Source organism: Zalophus californianus, chromosome 3 (genome assembly GCF_009762305.2).
Source record: "Zalophus californianus isolate mZalCal1 chromosome 3, mZalCal1.pri.v2, whole genome shotgun sequence".
Taxonomy (NCBI): Eukaryota; Metazoa; Chordata; class Mammalia; order Carnivora; family Otariidae; genus Zalophus; species Zalophus californianus.
The window spans coordinates 59,481,846-59,496,252 of NC_045597.1; positions in this window are offsets into that span (position 1 = coordinate 59,481,846).

Below are 14,407 nucleotides of genomic sequence, written 5' to 3' on the forward strand. Positions count from 1 at the left end.
ACTCCCATGTCCCCGGTCTCCAGCCACATTCGTGCTCCCCCGGCCCGTGACTGAGCACCTCCATATCCGGCACCCGACCGGGTGCGAAGTCTCCAAACCCAGCAGATCCCTGCGGTGCGCTCCCACGCCACTCCTCCCAGGGGAGGAAGGGGAGTCTCCCCGGCTCTGCCGCTTGTTGGGTCCCTGCTGGAGGAGCAGTGGCCCGACTGGGCCGCGGATCACAGTTTGTGGCCACCCCGGGCTGAGAGCCCGCGCCTCGGCTCCGTCTCTGCAGCCGGCTTCCCCGCTCCGATACCTGGGAGCTCTGCCACACTCAGGCACCCCCGGTCTTTCTGTGACCCCGAGGGTCCTGAGACCACACTGTCCCGCAAGGGTTCCACCCCCGCTTAGCCACTGGAGTGATGTCCCTCAGCGGAACCAATTTCTAAAAGTTCCGATTTTGTGCTCCGCAGCTCTATCACTTGCCAGAAGCGGCCGACAGAGGCCCCCTCCCCCGCTGTCTATCCTCCCAAATATCGCCTCCAATTCCCTTCTCCGCACGTCCTACCTTCCAGAAAGTGGTGGCTTTTCTGTTCAGAGTTGCTGCTCTTCTTTTCTTTGATCTTTTGTTGAGAATGGTTTGATAACTATCTTGCTGAATTCCTGGGACCAGAGGAGATTTAGGTCTCCTGCTCCGCCGCCATCTTGCTCCGCCCCCTAACAGTAACTTTTAAAAAAGCCAGATGTTTATTCTCTTTCACTGGGTCCTGTTAGGTGCTGCACTCCCCAGCATGCTGGCTCTTCTCTCTAATTGTTCCACCATGCAGCGCTGACTGACCCATTAAATGCAGCAGGCACAGTGCCAAAGGATCCATGAAAATGTTTTAATCTCATTTAGAATCGGAGAAAATAATTAAATATAATAATGAATATATAAAAATGAATCCAGCCTGGGTTATATTTGCCACTATATCAATGCAGTTGTAAAATAGAAGTTTTAATACTTTTTTTTTCTTAATGGAAGAAGGGTCCCGGAAAGCCATTGGTATCCCGCGCTCTCCAGAGTCATAATGCAGCCTGGTCACCCCCTGCTGGATGTTTACTGTCATTCTATGGTCCTCTCTTATCTCAGCATGGTGCTGAAAGGAGAAGAAATGGAAGGTGGGGATAAGATCTCTCTCTTTAAGGGCATAACCTGGGAGTTGCACATATTATTTTTATAATCCATGGTCTCAGTCTTAATCCATGGCTATACCCAGCAACTAAGGAGGCTGAAAACACAGTATTTTGGGCTTCCTGGGGCCAGCTAAAAAGTCTATCATAGTCTGAGTCTATTGTAATGTGAGGGAAGAACTGCTATTGGGAGAACCAGCTCCTTTTGCTGCAGTGACCTTTCTAGATGCTTCTCTGGGTCCTCATCCAGTTCTTCCTCACTAGAACACATGCTGTCCACTTTGCCACGGTCTCCACCTTGTGATCATCTCACTCATGTATGTACCTGCCTAGGCTTTTTAGGCATTTAAGCTTCCCACCCCTGTGCTAAGGAGATTACAGCAGTCTAAAAGCAGATGAGACAGTTCGATGAACTGGGGGGTGGCAGTGGGGGTGGGGGTGTGGTGTTGCTGTTTGTCTTGCTTCTCCTGTATTTGGCATAAGGTCTGACATGTAAGTGATTGAAAAGGATTCAACTTCTTTTCCAGTATTTAATTTTGAAACTTGGCTCCCATGCATGTTTTCAGCACTCATTTGGTCTCGGGTGGCTTGAGAACCAATACCCTACGTCTTTTGCCCTTTCTCTGTGCCATATTTCCCTTAGCCTGATTTCTTTGGTCTTGATCCTGTTTGTTTTTTTTTTTTATGGGACCATTCATGAAGTCTTCCAAAATTCAACATTAAAGGTTAAGTTCTACCATACTAGAAAGGCAATTTTTCCACTTGGTTTATAATATTGCAATACTGACTCTTTTTTCAAAACTTTATTAGGGAAAATTTCAACTATATCCCCAAATTTTAAAATTAGAAAAGGTGAGAGAGAATAATGAATCCCCCAGCATGTATATCATCTATCATCAACAATTATTAACTTAGAGCTAATCTTACTTCACCTCCACCATCTTCCTCCTACAATCAGGTTATTTTTAAGGAAGTGCAAGACAATATATAATTTCACCCCTAAATATTTCAGGATGTATCTCTGTACCTGTTATCTGCCAACCACCCCAAAACATAGTGGCTCATAACAACAACCATTGATTTGCTCACACTTCTGCAGTTAGGCCAGGCTTACCTGGTGATTCTGCAATGATCTCCGCTGTGGTGGTTCATGCAGCTGCAGAAAATCTAGTGGCTTGAGGGGGCTGGGCCAGTCTAGGATTGCCTCACTCACGTGTCTGGGGTCTTGGTGCTGGCTGCCAACTGGGGCTCTCTCTCCATGTCATATCTCTTCCTTCAATAGTCTGATTCTGCTTCTTATGTGGCGATGGCAGCATTTGAAGAAGGTGAAAGTGGAAACTACAAGACTCCTTAATGTCTGGGCTTCAGAACCCATGCAACTTCACTTCTAGCTCATCCTACCGGCCTAAACAAATCACAGGGTCAGCCCAGGTAGAAGGGGTAGGAAAGAGGCTCCTTCCCTTCATGAGAGGAATTGCAAAGTCCTGTGGCCAGGCATTTTATCTACCACAGTCTCTACAACACAAGGACTCTCCTTTGAAACAGAATGATTCCACTGTCAAACCTAAAAAAAGTAATAATATTATATAATGATTTATGATTGATTTGTACCTTCAGAATTATAGAATACAAATAGTGTTAACAAAAAACAGTAGTGTTTGGGGATAGTGTGTGTGTGTGTGTGTGTGTGTGTGTTTTGTGTTTTGGTAGATATTATTAATGGGGATTTGAACTTGAATAGAAACACAGTAATCTCCAGGATTTAGATTCTAATGTGTCTAACCGGCTCCTTTAAAAAGTATTTTTCTAACTTTAAAAAAAATTAAGATGTTTCATTATTAAAGGAATAAGGAGCCTCTTCGGAGAAATTATGTATTTAATTCACTGCAGTTTGCTTTCTAATTTGCTCAATAATAATGCAAATGGACCATTAAAATGTTTCTCATGTTGCAGTTTCTGAGAGTTTAGAGATGGAGAGAAACTAACCAGGGCTGAATCCCTGACCTCCTCAACAATGATCCTAAATGTGCCTTTGTGATAAGCCAGGGCAGCTGCAGACCCCAACGGCTGCCAGTCAGTCTATAAGTGGCCCACAAATCCCAAATGCCAGGAAGCTGGCCAGGTGCAGCCTCTGTCCAGCTAACAGGGCTCCCGCCAACTCATTTTTAATTGTAGAGTCACTTTATTAATAATCAAGGTCATGAGTACATAATTAGTCTTATCAACAGCAAAAAGACTTTTAGTAAAGGGATTCAAAGCTCATTTACAAAAAAAAATTAGATAATTTACATATAAAAAATAAAGTCTGAGGAGACTATGGGCTTTTTGGAGGGCAGAAATCCTCAAAGAACCTGGGAAGCATCACTGAATTGCAGGAGTGATAAAGGTTATGAACCCTGGCTTTAGAGTAGGCAGCTTAGCCTCTTGTTACCATATGACCTTAGACAAGTTACTTAACTTCCCTGAACTTTAGCTTCCTCATAGTGTTGCTTTGAGAGTCAAATGAGATGATCTGTATAAAGTATTTAGTGGCAAGCCTGGCACATTTAAGCATAAGACACATAATAGTTATTATTGGGAAGCACGTATCAGTCAACTTTATATTCCCAGATTCTATCAAAATGCTCTGTTCAATGTAGATGGTCAATTAACACAAACGAACTTACTGTGACTGTGCTAAAGATGTGTGTTATCTCCTGACCAGTCACATTCCTTTCTTGCAAAACCTGCCCCTGCCCCTTCCTTAGCCTGTATAGTGTCACTGCTTCCTGTTTGGACAAAACTGATTTGCCAGGGGGCGCCTGGGTGGCTTAGTCGGTTAAGCGTTTGCCTTCAGCTCAGGTCAGGTCATAATCTCAGGGTCCTGGGATGGAGCCTAGGACTGAGCCCCACGTCGGGCTCCCTGCTCAGCGGGGAGTCTGCTTCTCCCTCTGCCCCTCGCCCCACTTGTGCTCTCTCTCTCATAAGTAAAATCTTTAAAAAAAAAAAAATGAAAGCACAGGGTCTGCAAAGCCTCAGGTATTTACTACCTGGCCCTTTATAGAAAAGGCTGGCCAACTCCCTTTGCATATTAAAAAGTAAGCCAAGGGGCGTCTGGGTGGTGCAGTCTCTTGAGTGTCCCACTCTTGGTTTCAGCGCAGGTCATGCTCTCAGGCTCCACCCTCAGCGTGGAGTCTGCTTGAGACTCTCTCTGCCCTCCCCACTGTGTGCTCTCTCGCTCTTTCTCTGTAAAGTAAATAAATAAATCTTTAAAAAACAAAAAACAAAAAAGTAAGCCGGAAAGGCCACCTGCAGAGAGAAGTGGGAAAGCGGCATAGGCAACAGAGCATGTGGCCACAGAAAGCAACGGAGCAGAGAAAGGCATGGCAGGAAAGAGGGAGGCTTGATGAGGCCTGGAGGACCCATTTGGAAGAGGGCTTGCTCTCCTGGTTGGCGAGTCGTGCTGGCTGCGGGCGGGAGGCCTCAGTTCCTCCCCACCTGGACCTCAGATGGCCGCTGGCTTCCCCTGGAGTGAGTGACGCAGAAGGGAGCAAGGGGGAAGGCCACAGTGTCTTTTCTGACCTAGCTTTAGAAGCCACACACCATTGTTTCTGCAATCCTATCAGTTATACACAGGTCAGGCCCATTCAGGGTGGGAGGCCCCACGCCAGGGCAAGAACATGTGGAGAGGAGAGTTTCTGGAGGCCATCAGGTGACATTCCAGGGTCTCTGAGGTCCCTCTGATCTCCCCCCATTATCTTATGAGAACCGTCTTCCTCGTCTTCACTTAAGATAACAAGAGCATTTCGGTATCCTCGCAACAAATGAACCCTGAGAAAGCGATGAAAGGAGAAAAAGACCCTGTTATTTGAGCCATCGCCTCTAATCAAAGTGGAGGTCTCTGAGGTCTTGCGCTTCTGAGGGCTTCCTTGGTAGCGTCACGTCTCTCCCTGGCATGTGGCATTCCGCACCAGCCTCTCCTCATCTACGCACCAGGAGTGACCGTCAGGCCCTGGGGATGCAGCCACAGACAAAATAGGAAAAGACCCTGCTCCCTAGAGATGACATTCCAGCGCGGGGAGACAGACACCAAAGAAATAGACACACCAGTGGTGCCTGGGGTGCTCAGTGGGCTGAGCATCTGCCCTCGACTCAGGTCATAATCTCGGGGTCCTGGGATCGAGCCCCACATCGGGCTCCCTGCTCAGCGACGAGTTGGCCTCTCCCTCTCTCTCTGCCCCCCCTCCCCAATGTGCTCTCTCTCTCTCTCTCTCAAATAAATAAACAAAAAAATCTTAAAAAAAAAAAGGAAATAGACAAACCAGATGGTGGAAAGTGTTACAAAGATAATCAAAGATAAAAGGCGTGTGTGTGTTATTTTATAAAGGGTGGTTGGACAAGTCCTCTCTGTTGAAGTGGCATCTGAGCAAAGACCTACAAGAAAGAGAGGAAGTGATCCTCAAGAATCTGAGGAGAGAGGGCCCAGGAGTTTGCTGGGGAGTCGAGAATTGAGCAGTCTGTAGGAGAGTCTTTTAAAATGGGACTAGGACAGGTCCTGCAGCCACGGAGCCATTGGTGATTCAGGGATGCAGGAGAGAGGGGGATGAGATGCGGGAGAGAGGGGGATGAGATGCGGGAGAGAGGGGGATGAGATGCGGGAGAGGGGGGGATGAGATGCGGGAGAGCGGGGGATGAGATGCGGGAGAGAGGGGGATGAGATGCGGGAGAGCGGGGGATGAGATGCGGGAGAGAGGGGGATGAGATGCGGGAGAGAGGGGGATGAGATGCGGGAGAGAGGGGGATGAGATGCGGGAGAGAGGGGGATGAGATGCGGGAGACAGGGGGATGAGATGCGGGAGAGCGGGGGATGAGATGCGGGAGAGAGGGGGATGAGATGCGGGAGAGAGGGGGATGAGATGCGGGAGAGAGGGGGGATGAGATGCGGGAGAGAGGGGGATGAGATGCGGGAGAGAGGGGGATGAGATGCGGGAGACAGGGGGATGAGATGCGGGAGACGGGGGGATGAGATGCGGGAGAGGGGGGGATGAGATGCGGGAGAGAGCGGGATGAGATGCGGGAGACGGGGGGATGAGATGCGGGAGACAGGGGGATGAGATGCGGGAGACAGGGGGATGAGATGCAGAGGCTGAAGAAAGGTAACCGCCCCCTCCCGCTCGGACCCCGCTTGCAGCCTAACAGGAGGGAGGACGGGATGTGATGCTGATGGGAGCAGGTTGAAGATGTAGAGATGACGAATGAAGTTCTGGCAATCCAGAAAGCAAGCCACTTAGGGCAGTGCTTCAGAACCTTTAATGTGGGATGAGTCATCCGATGACTTTGTTAAGACGCAGATCCCGATTCAGTCAGTCTGAGTGGGGTCTGAGCTTCTGCGTTGGTGACAAACTCCCTGGGGATGCCTGCACTGTGTGTCCAGGGCTACCTTTTAAGTAGGAAGAGATGTAGGGTGCACGTAGTATTTGTGGGCCGTGTGTAGGGACCTTTGAGGTTTGTGGCCATCGATTGGAGTGTGAACAGTCCCCCCAGCTGCTGTTCTTCTCTTGCTGCTTGGGTACAGGGATGGAGTCGGGGGAGAGTTGGGTTTCCTCAAGGCTGAAGACAGAGCCAAGGAATTAGTGATCTTTATGAGGGAGCGTTTTTAAAAATGGACCATTTAATCTAGGTGGCGCCCAGCAGGAAGTGAAAAACAGATATGACAGATGATAAAAACAATGACAGGGCCACGGAATTGCTGGGATGGGGGAATTACAGGCAGTAGCTAAATAGAGACGAGGTGATCGGGAAGTGAGGGGCTTCAGACCGAGGTTTAGAGGGGATGACAGGGTCAAGTGTCTGACCTCCAGAGTGGCAAGCTGAAGATCATCTGAGGTGAGGAGGTCAAGAAACAGAGAGGCCAAGGTGTAAGATGGATCATTCCCCAAAGAGTGACAGAAGTGGCTGCTGAAAATGAAGATCATGAGCCCAATACTCAAGTCATTAAGGAGCCAGGCATAATAGAGTGGCTGGCAGATGAGGGCAGGTTTTTTGTCTGATGGCATGGACTTCGAAGGAGCTTTGTACCAGACTTCTGCCAGGTGCTGGGTATAGGAGACGGACACAGTCCCTCTCCTAAGTGCAATGGAAGGCCAGCGAGGGTTTCAGACAAGGGCTACAGACTCGGTGTGCGCCCTGCCCCCATCCCAAACTCTAACAACCCAAGGTGATGGTATTCAGAGGTAGGACAGGTGCCAGGGAAAGTAACACTCTTTACAAAACATATTTGCCACATGGCCCATGCCATGGCTTACACCCCTCATTTCATGTGCCAGGTAGGCATCCAGGGCACTGATACTGCCATCCACATTTGGCAGACGAGGACAGCGGGCTTGGAGACCAGTGACGGGCAGAGCCTCTTGTCCTGCCTCACTCTGAACCCTGTCCTGTCCCTGCTCTGCAGCTCTGATGGGCACCAATGCTGGGGGAAGGGTACTCAGCCAGAAATGGGGAGAAGGGAAGGCTGCGGAGGCCTGAAGATTGGATTCCGTCAGCTTGACCCAAGGCACAGGGATTGTTCTGCATACTTTCTGCTCTTTTATTATGACTTTCATTCACAGGCACCTTTCAAGTGTCTTCACTGTCCATGACATCTGATAATATGTACTTAGATATTTGTGATGGCATGTTTGAACAAAGATGTTAAAAGAACAAAGGGCCCCGGGAGGGCCTCCCTGTGTCTACTAACCTAGAGAACAAATGTGCAATGGGCGGGGGGCGGGGCAGGGAGGCTGTCTCGGCCCTGAGGTTTCTTTTCCAGGGGTCTCAATACAGTTCATCTTGCACAAGGACAGCATTATGTCTAGTGAACTTTGGTGTGGGCAGGTGAGATATTAGAGGAGTTTCAAGGCTGCTGCAATTGATGACACCAGCTTAGGACATGAGAGACTGGCAGAGCCGGAAAAGGAGCCCATGTTCCTTATTTTACAAACACACAAGCCAATGGCCTTGTCCACAGGCTCAGCATTGGTTAGCGCAACAGAGAGGACATGAATCCCTGCCTCCCAGCTGTTTCTCTAATTTCTCTAATCCTCTTAAAAAGAATTGCTACAAAACCAAACAACCAAAACTGTGGAAAGAACTGGCATTTTTTTGGATGAGCATGGCCTTCATTAAAGAGAGTTTTGTCAATATGCTCTTAGTGCCATTTCTCCCATGAATCATGAATGTCCTGTGGACAAAGCCCTGGCCAGGTATACCTGTCCATGTCTTGGCATCGTGGACTTTGAACTGTCAGCAGGATGAATGGATGGACGGGTGGGTGGGTGGGTGGTTGGGTGGGTGGAGGGATGGATGAATGGGTGGGTGGGTGGGTGGGTATGTGAATGTACGGATGAATGCAGGGAGGAGTTGGAGAATATTACCTAGACATCCTCAGAGTACAAATTCTGTGACATAAAACATTAGAATTAACGTTAGTTAGTTTTTCTGGCACAGAACACTGTGTCTTGGTGGAAAAACTCTGCTGTTGCCTAGCAGTGTAGACATGAGCAGTCAATTAATTACATGTAGTTACTACTGTTTTTTTAATGGATCCTGACTCCCTCAGTGGAGAGACAGTAAATAATTAAAACACTTGCTCCTAAACTGTCCTAAATATTCTTTTGGAGCAGCTGTGAAAATCAACCATCCTGAGAGATAGAGAAGGGGAGAGAAGAATGAAAAGGAATTAACCCTTAGCACCTTCCCTTTCAGAATGTATCAAGCAGTAAAAAATCACCAGTGGATGCCAAGAGTGGTAGAGATGTCTATGGCTAGCAGAGGAACAGCAGGTTCCAGGGAGAAAAAACAGAGTATTAATAAAGGTGTGTTGGCTCTCTTGCCCTGGGGGTTCTGCTGGGCGCATGACTAGGTTTGCAAGTCACTAGGCTTGCCTATGGAGGGCTGGACCCAAAGGTGTTTTGCTGCTTTTGGAATAAGGCAGACCTGGGTGCTATTTCCCTAGCTGTGGGACCCTCGACTAGCTTACTTAACCTCCCTGAGCCTTAATTTACTCATTTGTGATTAAGAACAAGACCGTCCAGAGTAAGTGTTGTAGCACCTGGGTGTTAGGGCGCGCTCAGTGAAGCGCTCACAGCGTGGGCCTTCCCTCTCCCCGCGTTGCTGCAGGAAGCGGCCACGGGGAGGAAGGAGCTCTGCAGGAGGAGAGCCCTCCCGGCAACTCCCTAACCGCTCTGGGCGGTCCCTCCGCACGCGGACGAGTCCATTCGCGGGTTCTGGAGACAGCGCGCCCCCTAGAGGCCGACCTAAGGAACAAGGGTTCCTTCCAAGGTAAGGACTGATTAAAAAGCTTTGCGACCCCTAGGCTAATGCACAGGGTGGAAAGGGGCTAATGAAAGACAGCGCAGCTGTTGATTTAGTTTTCTGGAAACCTAGAGGGTTTCCCGTCGGTCCTAATCTGCCTCCCCAGGCCGCCGAACTGACCACAGTTGGCTAAAGCTGAAAAAGCTACTTTGTTCAAGTGGCAAAGACTCAGATTCAACTAACATTTACTGAGCACCCACTATGTTTCAATCTCTGGGCTGGGTGCTTTCACTTACATTATCCCGTTTAAATTCAGCAACCCTTTGAGGGAGGGTTTGTCTTGTTTTTCTGATACGGTAACTAGGAGAAATTATGTGCACGTGGTTGAAACATGGCTACACCAGGATTTGTTTAGTTTGTTAGGGTTGCAATCCCAAACTGCCACAAACTGGGTGGCTTAAAGAACAGAAACGTACTGTCTCATAGTTCTGGAGGCTAGGAGTCTGAAACAAGGTGTTGGTAGAGTTGGTCCCTCTAAAGGCTGTAAAGGTAGGATCTGTTTCAGACCTTTCTCTTTGGATGGTAGATGGCTGTTCTCATGGTCACATGGTATTCAGTCTGTATGCAGATCCGCCCTCAATTTCCCCTTTTCATAAGGACACTAGTCATATGGGATTAGGGTCCACCCTAAGGACCTTGTTTTAAATTGACTACATTTGTAAAGATTCTATCTCCAAATAAAGTCACTTTCTGAGGTTCTAGGGGTTAAAACTTCAACATATAAATCTGGGGGGACTCAATTCAACCATAATGGCATTTAACCCAGAACTCCTGATTCTAAGCCTGCTATTTGCCTATATAGCAGGGTTCTTATGCTTGGGTGTACATTGGATTTACCTAGATAATTTTTAAAAGTTATTGATGCCTGGGTTCTATCCCCACAGGTTATGATCTAATAGACAGTGTATGTCTGGACATTAGGATTTAGAAAATCTCCCCAGGTGGTTCTAGGAGCAGCCAAGCTTAGAACCACTGGCTTAGAGCACCTTTTCATCATCATTTTTGGGCTCCATCTCAGAGGAAGGCAGCATTCTGTCCTTGCTGTATGATCAGGGAAAGAAGGTCAAATTTGTCTTCAATGTCCCAAACTAGGCCACATTTCTGTTTCCCCTTTTAATGCGTTAAGAACATTTGATTCTCACACCTGTCACAATCAGAACCTAGCACAGCGCCTGACACACAATACATTTTAACAAATGTCTGAAGAAGTGTGGGAGGGGAAAGAATCATAAAGGAAGAAATGCAAAGAGATGGGATATAGAATTGGGAAATTCTTGAAAAAGAGATATTTCCTGGGGGCGCCTGGGTCGCTCAGTTGGTTAAGCGACTGCCTTTGGCTCAGGTCATGGTCCCAGGGTCATGGGATCGAGCCCCGCATCGGGCTCCCTGCTCGGCGGGGGGCCTGCTTCTCCCTCTCCCACTCCCCCTGCTTGTGTTCCCTCTCTCGCTGTCACTCTCTCTCTCTCTCTCTCTGTCAATTAAATAAATAAATAAAATCTTTAAAAAAAAAAAAAGAGAGATATTTCCTGGTACCCACTGAAGGAGAATGTCAGTACAAATAGTGATCAATGACAGATAATCTGCCAAGGATATGCCTCCCAGGGATGCCAAACAAGGGCTTCAAGTCAGATTCACAACTTGAGATTCAACTGTTGTGCTTGAAGTGAGGACTAACTAATCTTGGGTTGTCATTTTTCCTTCCCCTCCATCGCCCCCAGGGCTGGTGAATGACCCTCCAAGAGGGTCTTATCCGAATGTTGAATATCCCTGGAAGACAAAGAGTGAAATCCTGACTTCATTGTCTGTGAGGTGGAGAGTGAGTAACCTGGTTTTCTTGTGCCCTGGCTACTTTCCCCACCCTGGGCCTAATCCATCTCCATGCTCTGGGCTAATTGGGGCTGACTGGGAATGAGCTAATTAGGACAGGTGTTCCCTTATATGCATTACCAGACAGAGCACATACTTCCAGGGGAAAATGAATTCATACGTCAAAGTAACGGGAGATATTTGACAAACACAACTACTTGAAATGAAAAATAACCTATTAGATTACAGAACCAAGTATCTATACAAAAACAGATGAATCAATAATTGACCTAATGGCCTGTATTGGCCTAACAAACATACAAAAGAGATTTAAAAATATATGGCTATTAAAAAAAGGAATAAGAAAAGAAACCAATAAGAAATCTTAGATATGCAAAATATAAAAGTTGAAATGAACACATCAGAAGGATAAATAACAGAATGGATAGAGATGCAGAACAAGTTAGCAACTTGGGAGACCAGGTAGAGGAAACCTCTCAGAAGAAAGAAGGAAAGGACAAAGAAGTATAAAATATAAAGAAAAAGGAAAGTTATTTGGAAGATAGAAGTACTACCACGTGGGTAATAAGAGTCCTAAAAAAAGGAAAAATAAAATTGAAGAGAAAGAAATGTTTGAAGGAAAACTGAGATAATTTTCTGTAATTATAAAAATAGGAAAGATTGAAAGGAGTATATAGGAGATATAAGGAAAAATTCCACATCAGGACATTTTACATTAAAATTAAGAATTTCAAAGAAGCAGGGGGACTCTTAAAAGACTGCAAAGAGAGAGAGAAGATCATGAAAAGAACACAGAAGTCAGACTGACATCAGATTTTTCAACAGGACCAACTGATTCAAGAATATAGTGGAGTGGTATTTTCAAAATATTGCAGAAAAAGAAATTAGAAACATCCTCTATCCTTACATCCAATCTGCCATTTATTTTTTCTTTTTTTTTTAAAAAAGATTTTATTTATTTATTTGACAGAGAGAAAGACAGTGAGAGCAGGAACACAAGCAGGGGGAGTGGGAGAGGGAGAAGCAGGCTTCCCATGGAGCAGGGAGCCCGATGTGGGGCTAGATCCCAGGACTCTGGGATCACGACCTGAGCTGAAGGCAGACGCTTAACGACTGAGCCACGCAGGTGCCCCCAATCTGCCATTTAAAAGCAAGGGCATCGTAAAAAAAAAAAAAATTCTCAGGCATTGAAGTCTTCAGAAAACTTATCACATAAAGATTACACTGGAAACTGTTTTGGACAAAGGGCCTAAATAGGGGAGAGAAAAAATCTAGTAGGAGATATTGCAAGAGATACGTGAAGTAAAGACGATCAAGTACATTGGTAGAATTTGTTTGACTTAAAAGAATAACTATGACTAAAGAAAAAGAGGACACAAATCCACAATAAGCTGGCATTAAAATATAGGTAATAACATAAGGTGGGTTTGGGGAATAGAGATGAAGAGATATGAGTGTATAATAAAGTTTTGTTCTTATTAGGAGAAGGATATAGCTATTAATTTAAAAAATGGGTAAATAATAAATATAAAAATGTAGGTCAAATAAAAAATAGGTGAAATAAAAAATTAAGATGGCAGAAATAGTCCAAATATAAAAATAATTACAATAAATATACATGAACTAAATTCATCAAAGACAAAGATTCACAAATTGGACATTTAAAACATATTTTAAAAGATTATTTATTTATTTGAGAGAGAGAGAGAGAGCACAAGCAGGGGGAGGGGCAGAGGGAGAGGGAGAGAGAATCTCAAGCAGACTCCCCCCCTAAGCACAGATTCTGACACAGGGTTCCATCCTGCGATCCTGAGATCATGACCTGAGCCAAAACCAAGAGTTGGATGCTTAACTGACTGAGCCACCCAGGTGTCCAACAAATTGGATTTGTTAAAAAACAAACAAACAAACAAACAAATTGTGCTACTAACAAGAAACACAAAGCATAAGGAAATAAAAAGGTTATAAGTACATGTATGAAAAATGGTATACCAGTAAAATACTAATTGAAATAAAACTTGTTTACTACAGTAATATTAGACAAAATGGACTTAATAACAAAAAGCAAGAAGATACATAGCATGTATACACTTAATAAAACAAGATACAAAATTTATGAAGCAAAAATGATGGTACAATAGACAGAAATGGGTAAATCCTCTGTCATAATGGGAGATTTCAACATTTCTCTTTTGATTATTGACAGGTTGAGCAGACAACCAGACACCCTCTCTCTCCCTAAATATATTTAAAATTCACTGTGGAAAATAGAAGTAGACATAATTTAGAACTTGGGGTAGAGAAAGATTGTAAAGAAGACACAAAAATGTTGACTATAAAAGATAACATTGACAAATATTATATAAAATTAAGAACTTTTGTCCATCAAAGGTACCTTAGAGAAAGTGAAAAGTTGTATCTAGAAGATATTTGAAGTACATAAAACTGGCAAAGGATTATTATCAATATACGGATAAGTAAAAGAAAAAAAGCATAAGCAGCCAAGTAGAAAATAAGAGAAAACAATGAAAAAAAATGTTTTCACAGAGGAGGAAAACATGGCCTATAAACATATATAGAGGTGTTTAACATAATTCATAATCAGGAAGCATAAATCAAGGCTATAATGACATACAATTTTATACTCATTCAGTTGATAAAAATTTAAATAGTCTTGTAATACCAAGTCTTTAAAAATTTTTTTTAGAAGATTTTATTTATGTATTTATTTATTTATTTATTTATTTATTTATTTATTTCTGGGGAGGGGAGAGAGCACAAGCGGGACGGGGGTGGGGGAGGCAGCAGAGGGGGAGGGAGAAGCAGGTTCCCTGCTGAGTAGGGAACCCGACGTGGGGCTGGATCCCAGGACCTCTGGATCATGACCTGAGTGAAAGGCAGACACTGAATGGACTGAGCCAACTCTGATTTCTCTTCAGATCACATAAATCTTTTGCCTTTTACTTAATGGACTGAGCCACCCAGGTGCCCCCTTGATAATACCAAGTCTTATTCAATACTGGTGGGAGTGTGAATTTTTGTAATTACTTGGAAAGCAGTTTGACATTTTCTTCTAAATTTGGGCATTTATATA